The sequence below is a fragment of the Macaca fascicularis genome, chromosome 8 (genome assembly GCF_037993035.2).
Source record: "Macaca fascicularis isolate 582-1 chromosome 8, T2T-MFA8v1.1".
NCBI classification, from domain to species: Eukaryota; Metazoa; Chordata; class Mammalia; order Primates; family Cercopithecidae; genus Macaca; species Macaca fascicularis.
Genome location: NC_088382.1, coordinates 11,607,556 through 11,620,293, shown reverse-complemented (window position 1 = coordinate 11,620,293; position 12,738 = coordinate 11,607,556). Strand labels below are relative to the sequence as shown.

Below are 12,738 nucleotides of genomic sequence, written 5' to 3'. Positions count from 1 at the left end.
GGGATGATTGATTGTGACACGGAGAGTGATTAAGTGACATCTTGAATATTGTCAGAATTTTATGACTATGAAGCATTATCCATAATATACCACCGGAAGAGCTGGAAGAGAAAAAGGTAGTACCTGCAGCATGAAACACCTGCTCTCATCACCTAACAGGACTTAAGGTTTAAATAAAAATGTTCTACTAACCACTGTTCTTCACAAACAAGGAACCAAGTTATTCTCACCCACAAATAAAGGTCATACACATGTTACTAACTCGAATAACCACGGTCGTGGCAAAAATGTTAGATAATTCCACCAGGATTTTTTTTTCTATTGCTTTGAATCATTAATAAGAACTTTAATGGCAGTGAAAAGAAATAAATAGAGAAATAAATAAATGTTCATTTCCTTTGGACAATGACTTATTAATATTCATTCACAGTACAGCTTATTCTCTTTGGGTGTGAGTTTTTAATCACTTAGGAATTTTCCAAACTGTATTTTATTTAACTTGTGTATTTCTCCCTGTTTTTAAGGAACTTTATCAAATTTGCTTTGTTCTATGAATTCCCTTAATGTGCTAGGATACTAACACTACGAAGAAAATGAGATTAATATTGCACCCATAAAAAAATGAAGTTACAGCCGGGCGCGGTGGCTCAAGCCTGTAATCCCAGCACTTTGGGAGGCCGAGGCGGGCGGATCACAAGGTCAGGAGATCGAGACCACAGTGAAACCCCGTCTCTACTAAAAATACAAAAAATTAGCCGGGCGCGGTGGCGGGCGCCTGTAGTCCCAGCTACTCAGGAGGCTGAGGCAGGAGAATGGCGTGAACCCGGGAGGCGGAGCTTGCAGTGAGCCGAGATCGCGCCACTGCACTCCAGCCTGGGCAACAGCTTGAGACTCCGTCTCAAAAAAAAAAAAAAAAAAAAAAAAAAAAAAAAAAAAAAATGAAGTTACTATTTGCTTTTGTGGACTCTCAGATTCTTTTTTTTTTTTATTTTTTATTTTAGAGATGGGGTCTTTCTCTGTTGCCCAGGCTACAGTGCCATGGCACAATCATGGCTCACGGCAGTCTCTAACTCCTGAGCTCAAGCCATCCTCCTGCCTCAGCCTCCCAAAGTGTTGAGATTACAGGTCTGAGCCACCACCCCCAGCCTAGATGTTTTCTTACTATTTTTTTTTAGCCATATGAATTTGTATTTTCTTTCTAAGCATCTTTGTTTTACCCCTTTCATTATGGACACTTTTTTTTTCTCATTAGGGGAGAAAATTGAAGAAAAACTGAAGTTGATTAATTCTGTTGTTTACTAGTCGTGTAACCTTCTACACATTGCTTGTACACGTTTCATAGGATTCAATTTTCTCATGTATAAAATCCTTCCTTTGTCTAAGTTTATGTAGTTGTGACTCTCTGTATCCTCTTAGTCCCCTTAACAGTTCTCTTTCTCTCCATGAATTCAAGTGAAGGCAGTTACCCTCCCCTTCCTACTTCCCTCCCTCCCTCCCTCCCTCCCTCCCTTCCTTCCTTCCTTTCTCCCTCACTTCCTACCTTCCTTCCCTTGTATCTTTCTTTACAAATCTCTCCTGATTCACTCACTTTCATATCCTATATTGCCAACCTTGTACTTCAGATTATATTCTTGGCCCTACCTCACCACTGGAACTCAAAATCTTGGGTAATCTTGTGGTTCCTGGACATCCTCGGCCAAGAACTTGGGCGTGAGTACCCTGTGCTTTCTACCCCACAACCTCAGGCCAACCCTGCTCACTCCTATTCTGGCCTTTTCCTACCCAGGCTGGACAAGAACAAGGAAGGTCAGAGAGTGACATTCAACCTGCAATAATGCCAGCGAGAGCACTTTAAGAAACATAAAGCCTCTCATCAGCTCTGTCATTACAAACTAGTCTCCATCCTAAGATGTGATATATTTTAAGACAGCATAAATTGTAAAAATGTCTTTGGAGGAAAAATAATACATGTGAACTTAGATTTATAGGGCACTGAATTTCAGAAACATCAAAATGTTCTCTTTAAAGAAAATTGTGTCTTAGAACTGGGGAAATGCAGTTACCTGTTAACATTCTGCTACCCACCCACCTGCCTGCGGCTTCCTTGTGCACTCGGTGACAGAAAAGGCTGGTGTGCTCGGCCACATCAGGAAATAGCCTTGTGTTTCTCCACCATGGCCTCTAGAGAGCTGACTGAGCTGTCCCTTCACCACAGCTTGGTGACATCTTGGGCAGAACTTAAAGAGGTCTGGTCAACTTTCAGATATCAGCCAGTCCAGTATAATCTAAACCAAAACTTCACTTTCTCATCCAATAGAAGTTTTTCCCTTCTCTCCCCCAACCACATTTCCTGCCTCTAACCTACTCTCTCCTGCTCCTGGTTTGGTCCAGGGACCTGTGGTTCAGCCAACTGTGGTTTGCTCTGAGCTGTGTAATGCTTTCTCTCATTGCCTATGTACACATATTGGAAATTTCCCATGGGACCCTTTTGTGGATTCTTTAGGGACAGCTCCCTACCTCCTGACAAACAACTCTCTCAGATCTATGTGGCTGTGCATGAGGACACCATCCTCAACAAAGGCCATGGGCTTTTAGATTATTTCTTAGGGTGCCTCTGAGCTCTCCCTGCCTGCAGTCTGCTCCCAGGCTCCTTCCCCTCTGGCAGGCATCCCACTTGGCTCTGGTCTTTTTTAAACTGGGGATTACAGGGCACCCCCACGGCTGCCCGCTCTTCTCTCCCTGCCTAGTGGGGGCTTCAGCCAGTTCTCTGCCTTTGGGCTGCTTCAGGCCCCAGTTCCAGGACCCTCAAACCCAAGGGCCACATTTCAAGCTCTCCCAGGGACCCTCCCGTGCCCTGTGCAGTCACAGCCTGGGGGAGGCTCACGAGTGTGGGCAGCTCAGCCCGCACTTGGCCAGCAAGCGAGTGCCAGCTTCCCCTTCCAGCAAACAGCCCCCACCTGGTGGTTCTCCAACGCCCTTCTTCACTTACCTTTAGTGGGGCTGGAGGCAGGGAGGAGAAGAAAGGCAACGCTGCCCTCTCTAGTTCTGTACATGCCCTTCGAAGACATCTTTCTTCTCTTCCAAGAGCCGCTAGCCTCGTCAGAGGCATAGGTGGTTGCTGGACCCACGTGTTCCGGACCCATGTGTTCCACTCTGTATAGATTCAAGGTGACCGTGGCCGACCTTTCCCTTCAGAATATGGAGGGCACGTATCACCCATGACCCTCAGTTTGGAGGCTTTGGCAAAAATAAGACACAGGAGGAGTCTCATTCCACCAGACCCACTTGTTCAACTCCACCAACTTGAAGTGTGTGCCACACGCCAGGCATGGAGCTAAATGCTGCGATTACAGAGTTAAGCAAAGCATAAGCCATGCTCTCAGAGGCTCAGAGACCTGGTAGAGATCAGAATGGACCAATGCACAGAGAAGCAGCGAGGCAATAGTTAAGGGCAGTCTCTGAGGCCTGAGGTCCTCGGTTTGAATTCTGGCTTAGCCTCTTCCCAGCTGCCCAACTTTGGACAAGATACTTTAATTCTCTGCGCCTCCATTTCTTTTTTTTTTTTTTCTTTTTTTTTTGAGACAGAGTCTCGCTCTGTCACCCAGGCTGGAGTGCAATGGTGTGATCTCAGCTCACTGCAACCTCCGCTTTCCGGGTTCAAGCGATTCTCCTGCCTCCGCCTCCCAAGTAGCTGGGATTACAGGCGCTTGCCACCATGCCAAGCTACTTTTTGTATTTTTTTTTTAGTAGAGACGGGGTTTCACCACGTTAGTCAGGCTGGTCTCGACCTCCTGACCTCAGGTGATCCACCTTCCTCGGCCTCACAAAGTGCTGGGATTACAGACATGAGCCACTGTGCCCAGCCTGTGCCTCCATTTCTTCACCTGTAAAATAAGGATAATAATATCATCAAGGTACTGTGATGATCAAACAAGTTCAAATGGAAGGCTCAGGACAGAGCCTGGCGCAGAGTGGAGTTATTTCACTGAACACCAACTACTGTGCCGTCTGTCCCGTCTTGCAGGCTTCAGCTGCTCCTGGGCCTGGGCTCTCGTTTCGCCTTCCTTCCGGACTCCGGTTGCCCCTTCGCTTGTGTCTCTGGCTGTGCTCTGCTTTTTCTAGCTCATGCGCATGGGCTGAGAGCACCCTCCTCAACAGCACATACAACCGCATGGCTTTTCCCAGAGACCTGCTCCTTTAGCTTTTTTATTAGAATATTTGTTGTAATTCTGCATTTCTGAGTGCCTCATACCCCATCTTCCCTTTTAGTTTCTCCCTGTGGGTGCATCTGAAATGCACCCTTCACCCTTTGATATATATATATATTTTTTTTTTGAGATGGAGTCTCGCTCTGTCACCCAGGCTGGAGTGCAGGGGCTCAATCTCGGCTCACTGCAAGCTCCACCTCCCGGGTTTACGCCATTCTTCTGCCTCAGCCTCCCCAGCAGCTGGGACTACAGGTGCCCACCACGACACCCGGCTAATTTTTTGTATTTTTAGTAGAGACGGGGTTTCATGGTGTTAGCCAGGATGGTCTCGATCTCCTGACCTTGTGATCCGCCCACCTCGGCCTCCCAAAGTGCTGGGATTACAGGCGTGAGCCACCACACCCAGCCGATATCTCCTTTCTTAAAATATGAGATGCATATCTAATTATGTCTTCTGTTCCCTTCAAAGCACTTATATTAGGTTCAGAACAGCATCCTTTGTGTCGCTTCCTCTCTCTCCCGAGAAATAAACTTAAGAGTAAAACAAGTCAAAATTTAGCGTGATTACATTTTAGAAGCTCTCCATCCAAAAGCGACTTTTCAATGCTATAGAAGTTGTTTAAGGAAACAGTAACTGTAATTAAGATGATACTCTTCTGTGTTGAAATTTGGGTGAGGCCCCCAAAGCTGAAAACTACCTCAAGGGGATTCTAGATCATCTTTGTAGGGGTGGCCCAAAACTTGTTCTGGTCATCTCCTTCAACGACGTAAAAGAGAAGACTAGGAATTTAGGAGGAGGTTGAAGCAACCAGTGGCAAGGATTGGTCTGAAGAGGATTGGTGGAAGCTGGGCATTCCCACCACCTGCACCCTAGCCGCCCGCATGGAGGAAGCGGCGTGGGTATTTCCTCCTCACTCTAGACAAAGCAAGAGAGGCCTCCGAGATCACTCAGAAAGATTTCCTGTGTGGCTCAGAACTGGTGGGTACAGAGACTGGTAAAGCCCAAAGAGAAGATTGTGATTGGAGCCTCCCTTGCCAGGGAGCAGAGAAGAGACAGGGCTTGAGAAATGAAGGCACCCCCACGGAGAGAGGAGAATACCAGGGGCTGCAGGGGTGGGCAGGCGAGTGGGCAGATGGATACTTTCCCTGTTTTATTTATTTATTTTTAAAACATTTATTTATTTATTTTTTAGAGACAGGGTCTCACTCTGTCACCCAGGCTGGAGTGCACTGGTGCAATCATAGCTCACTGGAGCCTCCAACTCCTGGTTTCAAGTGATCCTCCCACCTCAACCTCCCAAGTAGCTGAGACTACAGGTGCTCACCACTGCGTCTGGGTAATTTATAGATTTTTTTGTTGAAACAGGGTCTCACTACCATCCTGGCTAACGTGGTGAAACCCTATCTCTACTAAAAATACAAAAAAAAAAATTAGCTGGGTGTGGTGGCGGGCGCCTGTAATCCCAGCTACTTGGGAGGCTGAGGCAGGAGAATGGCATGAACCCGGGAGGTGGAGCTTGCAGCAAGCCGAGATTGCGCCATTGCACTCCAGCCTGGGCGACTAAGCAAGACTCTGTCTAAAAAAAAAAAAAAAAAGAAAAGAAAAGAAAAGAAAAAAGAAAAGAAAGGAAAAGAAAAGAAACACGGTCTCACTATATCGCCCAGGCTGGTCTCAAACTCCTGGGCTCAAGTGATCCTCCACCTCGGCCTCTCAAAGTGCTGGGATTACAAGCACGAGCCACAGTGCCCAGCTTTAGAATTGCAGGTTGGAGATTCCCACGATGTTTAGTGAGATGTCAGAGGAAGACTCCAACAAACGCAGAAGAGTGCTGCGCAGGAGAAAGAATCAGCCTAACACCAAACTCATGGTGACAACCAGGCGAGCCCTTTTTTGTGTCTTTCTTCTTCCCACCCTTCTCCAGTTCTGGGGGAGCCAGAATGAGAGGTTGAAGCAACCAGTGGCTATCCCACTCTTGGCTCCCAATCTTGTATCAGGTCCAAACTGGTGGGGAGAAAAGGGTTTAAATTGTATGACAAATTTCAATTTTGAATTAAGCTGGACATTTTTATTATCTGAGAAATGAGGCTATTTGGTAATTCTGTAAGACCTGCCTCGGATTTCATCCAGGAGCGAAGCAGAAGCGTTCAACTTAACACACAAAAAAGTAATTGCTTTCTGCTTGTACTCTATTGAGTCCAACTCATTTAATGAAACAGTGACTCGGTAATAAGAAAGCAGAGCCCATGGCCTCTGTCTGGAGGGCCTGCAGACACACAGGACGATTTGGTTGTGGTATTGCAAACATGATTTTCACATTAAGAAGTTCCTTTATGGTAGCAACCCACCCCCAGAGTGATGGCTTTTTAATTCTCTTTACTTTCAGCCTGATGCTTTGGTCATCCATCATTATGAATAAAAGATGCGTTGGGCCAAGGTAATTTCCTCTTGCCACACTCAGTAAAGGGCCAAGCACATGGACATGACAGACATAGGAGAAATTGCCACAAGGGTGAACTTAAGCTAAGAGGAAAGCTGAGCTATCCAAGGCTAGAGACGAGACTCTACAGTGGCGACTACCCTGCTTATAAATTCAGCACTTCAAGATGGGGGGTCGGGGGGAGGCACAGAAGTAAGCACATAAGCAACAGCTCAGGGGAGACCAGTAGGGGGGCCCTGTGGGATCTGAAAGCCTGGAGCAAGTAGAAGGGGGATAATGAGAGGAGACAGAGGGTGGAAGCAGAGGCCGGTATAGACAGGAGGTCTGAGGATGTTAGAAGGGCTCTGCTGTAGGATTGTCAGACCTAGCAAATAAGAAAAGAAACACCCAGTCCTTTCTTTTACCTGGCCACCCTACTCTAGAGGGTTTGTTGGACCACAGGAGAAGCAGTATCTGTAGCATTTGCTATTGTGGCCAGAGTCACCAAAAATTAAACAAAGAGAGTGAAACTGTGTGGAAATAGATCATTCTTCATACGAATCTGAAAGCCCAAACTTTAGCAATATTAAGATGGATCAACTGTTATTACCAGGAAAGAAAGTTATATTGAAGAAATATGGTGTGCTTTGGCAATGTCAAGGACACTAGAGATAGCAAATGTATATTACTCACTTTAAAGAAATATGGCTTGGGTAGAAATGACTAAGGGACATCCCATAACAATGTAAAAAGCCTATTAAAAAGTAAGTGCAACTAGTCTTTAATTTAATTTTGACTCAAATAATAGGGTAAATTTATTCTTCATGCAACACATAATTTTAAACTTTTGTTACACAAAGCTGACAATTCAATTTAAATTGTGAGAGTATGTTTGCTTGGCACAGTTAGTTCTGGTGTTATTTACTGTTTGCAGGATCTCCCAAAAGGCAGAACATCTTGAAAAATGTGTTCCAGTGATTTCAAACCACTTTCAGATCCTTGCTAGTAAGCAAGTGTCGGCCTCCCATCATCCAGAGGTTTTTGAAACACTGACAGACACAAGTCCTGATTTGATGGCGGTATCAGAAGTGTGATTTTCACATGAACAAGTCCATGTGCAAAAGAAAGTTCTTGCTGCCACCTTGAGGGTCCTCATTGCGGGCACTTCCCAGCTTTAGTCACGTGATGCCAGCACTAGACATGACTCTGGCCTATTTGAAGGCCTAAAGCACTGGATGATTTAGCATAAAGCGCCTTAGTTACTCCGCCTTCCCCCATACCACCCCTGGCTCAGACGAGCCGTCAGCATCCTGAGAAATGATGCTCTGCGTACTCTAGGATAACAGATGACAGGACATCGATGAATAAAACAAGAAGCATTTCAGACTGCAAATGCACACTGCTGGAAATGAAAGCAAGAACTGAAATGTATCATGGGGATCTAAAGGGAAAACTCAAAGCCCAGATGGATGAAGCCATTTGCTCATGATCAACCCGACGGTACCAGAGGTGTTCCCAAAACCCAGACTGTAAACATTAAATTTGTATTCAGTATACTCTTCACATCCAACTTCAAAGTCCAGGTTTTTTTTTTTTTTTTTTTTTTAGTTGGGTTTTCTTAAACTGAAGTGCATCTTTTGTGTTGTCTCAGTGCCTTATATTATAACTTTTCCTGCAAAAAAAAAAAAAAAATGATTTCTCTAGAAGTTTCTCTCATCAGGAGTCCAAAACTGTTAGCTCTTCATAATCCCAAAGCCATCATTTTGGGAGCCGAGGTAGGTCACGGTGCTGATTTGCTTTCTCTCTCAGTGCCTGACTTTGGGCTTCTCATGTGCCTGGAGCGCTTTCTTTCTCTTCAGATTGCAAAAGTCCTAAAAGCAGAGCAGCAGCTTGGGAGGTCAAAGAGCTAATCTCTTTCTCTCCATTTGCGCTCCGAAGTGCTCTTCTGAGGAGCGGAACAAGACCTTCTCCTTCCTCCTGCCTGGGCTCACTGAGAGGGTGCTGGTCTCAGCACAAAGCATCAGCAAAGTGAACAGGGCCAGGGCCAGAAGAGCTGGGCGCCCACTGACCATGACATACATGAAGCCAAGAGAATAAGAGCCATCTCTTCCAACTGAAGACTAAGAACCATCTCTTCCAGGACAACTAAGGATGGATTTGCCTTTTTGAAAATTTGAGGTTGGACTTGCAATAAAAAATAAGAGAATTTGCCATTTAATTGGGAACTTGTGTAGCAGAAGGAAAAAAGGAGCTGCCAAGCTCAAGGGTGCACACAGTGGGCTTGGCTCTCTGGGAAGGAGTTCCCCTGCACTGCTCATGGGATCCTAGCCAGACCTCCCTAGCGGACTTTAGGGAGTAAGTCACTCGTTCACATTGCAGCATGCAATTCCTTTATTTATTTCCTTCTTTCCTGTCTTTCATTCCCCTTTTTTTACAGTTTATAATTGGTTACATTTTACAGTTTCTAATTGGCTACAGCCACGTGAAGAGTTATGGAAAATGGAAAAGGTCAAAATGTTCCCAGGTGGCCATGCTACACAAAGGGAAAGGCATATGCAAAAGATGAGAGAGCACCAGAATTCATGAGACCTTAGAGATGAATCAATATGGCACGAGGCTAGAGTTTTGCCAGGGTAGAGTCATCAGAGAAAGTCTTCTGTAAATTACAAAGTGGTCTTCAAATGACAAGTGTGGAGGTAAATGACTCAAAACTTTGACAACTGGAGATTTGTCATCTTTAACCTCCAAGTTGCTGCAGTCTCTAAAGATTTAAGAGGATTTGGGGAAGGCCAAGGGATGTCACTCAACATAATTGCTTTTGAGTATTAAAGCCGTGGATTTTGACAAGCACTGCCAGGGAATGTCTGAGGGTTTGCATTTTAGTGAATTACTCTGTAAATCAAGATATATATTATTAATACTAAGAGTGGTAGTAATTAACCTATATTGAGCTCTTCCCCAACTTCCAGCACTATTTTTGGAACTTTACATATTAGAATCTACTTAATCCCAACTACTTACAGGGTGAGTATGCTATTATTATCTCCACTTTTTAGATGAGGAAACCAGGTATTGAGAAGTTAAGCGGCTTTCTCAATGTCACAGAACTTGCTTGTGCTGCAGTCAGGATTGAAACCCCAGTGGTCTGGTTTGGAGCCTGTGTTCCTAACCACAAGGCTCCACTGTCTCTCCCCAGCTTCAGTGGGCAGTGTTTGGGCGAGCACACTGCCCAGCCTGGAAACCCAACATTTGCTGTTCCGGAGAAGCATTCTGCAAATCCAGGGCAGATGGTCAGTAGGTGGAGTCTGCTTAACCCACTCTTGGCATCTCAAGGCAGTCACGGCCTGGAAATAACAATTTGGGGAGTTTAATTAACAGCACACTGCAGGAATGCCAAGAACAATGGGAAATCCATGAGTGGATACCTGGGGGTTGAAAATCAGAATTGAAGGGCCTTCCCTGCCATCTTTCAAGCTGCTATGGATTGCAACAGGCAGAGCTGCACTTGCTTGGTTTAGGCAGGAGAAGAGTCTAGATTAATTACACAGATGCATGGCTTTGCTCAGAAAAAGCCAGTGGATGGTTTGATGTAGTGACTTCTGCAACCATAAAAGTGTAAGGTATATGGTTATCTTTGTGCTAAATGGGGCCCTGAAGAGATTAACCTCACATACAAAGTGAAAATTATATGAATGAATTTCACCAGGTGGGGAAAACTCGTCATACTTGTAAATAGCGGTTTCACGCCAAGTATGCTGGCTTCAAATGTGAAACTATGGAAAAGTTTTCTTGAAAGAGTGCCATGGGGCTGTGAGAGAAGTACTGGTTTCGAACATGCAAAAGATTAAAATTTGAGGTCAATGCCTTAAAAAGCTCCCTGAATACATAAAGCTTTAAGGAGGGAGCGGTGGGGGTCTGTTTATTTTATAGTCAAGATGTATCTTTAAAGCGAATGCATTTCGTGCTGTCAACCCAACTGTAGACTTTATTGCCCTCCCTCCAGGGGAGGGTGAGAGTAAGGCCAGGTGCGGGGTGCAGGCCGTTTTGTCCTTGGGGCCAGCACACATCGCCAGCTCACTAGCCTTTCTCGCTGGTACTAGGAATGAGCTTCATTTCTGCAATCTGCGTGGTGACCACTGCAGGAAGGTGACTGTGCAGAAACTGAAAAAGCACAGTATTTTGACTGAAGAGAAATGTGTTCAAGTTACAGCTCTGCTACTGCCTAGTGATAAGGCGCTGGGTGAGTTAACATTTCTGAGCTTCAGTCATTTGTGAATGGGCGTACAATCCCATCCCTGAGAGATGTTTTAAAGATAGAGACAGTGGTATATAAGGGCACCTGGAAGCTATAAAGCAACATGAACCCCATCTCTACTAAAAAATACAAAAAACTAGCCGGGCGTGGTGGCGGCGCCTGTAGTCCCAGCTACTCGGGAGGCTGAGGCAGGAGAATGGTGTAAACCCGGGAGGCGGAGCTTGCAGTGAGCTGAGATCCAGCCAAAAAAAAAAAAAAAAACAACAACATGAAATGCTGGCTAATGGAGTTAGCAGAATTTTGAGGCATCACTTTCTTACCTGATATCTGTCTCCTATCTTCAGCCTCTCGAATGTCGCATTTGCTTTTTTGTTTTTACTATTTTTTATTATGCTAAAATAAACATAACAGAACATTTTACCCCATAACCATCTTTTAAATTATATTTGTAAACTGTATTTAATGGCCCTGGATTGTACACTTAAAAATGGTTACAACTTATATGTAAGTGCTGAGTATTTTATTCAGAGTTTCAATATAGACACTTTTTAGAATTCTATTTTTTTGAGGGTGCAGAAAAAATTTTGTAAAAATAGATTGAGGGCGTACGTGTGCAGGTTTGTTCCATGGATATATTGCGTAACGGTGAGATTTGGACTTCTAGCGTGCCCATTAACTTGAAGGATGAAGACTGTACCGAGTAGATCATTTTTCAACCCTCAGTTCCCTCATCTTCCCCCTCCTTGGAGTCCCCAGTGTCTAGTATTTCCCTCCGTATGTCCAGGTGTACCCATTGATTAGTCCCCACTTGTAAGTAAGAACTTGCAGTATTTGATTTTCTGTTTCTGGGTTATTTCACTTAGGATAATGGCCTCCAGCCCCATCTATGTTGCTGCAAAAGACAGGATTATATATACATATATAGAGTTTGTTTGTTTGGTTTGTTTTTTGCAACCAAGTCTCACTCTGTCACCCAGGCTGGAGTGTAGTGGCACAGTCTCGGCTCACTCACTGCAACCTCCGACTCCAGGGTTCAAGCGATTATCCTGCCTCAGCCTCCCAAGTAGCTGGGACTACAGACATATGCCACCACGCCCAGCTAATTTTTATATTTTTAATAGAGACAGGGTTTCACCATGTTGGCCAGACTGCTCTCAACAGACTGGTCTCAAACTCCTGGCCTCAAGTAACCCACCTGCCTCAGCCTCCCCGAGTGCTGGGATTACAGGCATGAGCCACTGTGCCCAGCTGATTTCATTTATTTATTTTTTTAAATATAGCATGCTTCACAAATGTGCATGTCATCCTGGCACAGGGGCCATGCTAATTTTCTCCGTATCATTCCAATTTTAGTATATGGCTGCTGAAGCAAGAACTGGAACCATTCTTAAATGTACATCCAGGGGCATTAAGTGCATTAACAATGTCATACAACCATTGCTATGATCCCTTTCCAGTACTTTTTCATCATCCCAAATTGAGACTCTGTACCGATGAAACAATAACCCATTACCCCCCTGTTCCCCTACCGCTGGTAACCTATGGTATACTTTCTGTCTCTAAGAATTTGCCTGTGAGGCACCTCACATTGGTGGAGTGAAACAGTACATATTTGTCCTTTTATGTTTAGTTTATTTCATGTAATACAATGTGTTCAAGATTTATCCATGTTGTAGCAGGTATAAGAAGTCTTTCTTCTTAAGGCTAGATAATATTTTATTGCATACATGTATATTCATTTTGTGTATCTATTCATCTGTTGATGACTATTTCAGTTATTTCTACATTTTGGCTCTTGTGGATGATATTGGTGCAATCTCTGCTCACGGCAACCTCCATCTCCCAGGCTCAAACCATC

At 44.6% G+C, this 12,738-nt stretch overlaps 1 non-coding gene across 1 annotated transcript; it reads right to left on the bottom strand.

Moving 5' to 3' along the window:
- Window positions 1-12,150: 12,150 nt before the first annotated feature.
- On the bottom strand, window positions 12,151-12,254 carry LOC123575336 (U6 spliceosomal RNA). Its single transcript, XR_006700635.1, has one exon. It is a non-coding gene; the product is annotated as a U6 spliceosomal RNA (small nuclear RNA).
- Window positions 12,255-12,738: the final 484 nt, after the last annotated feature.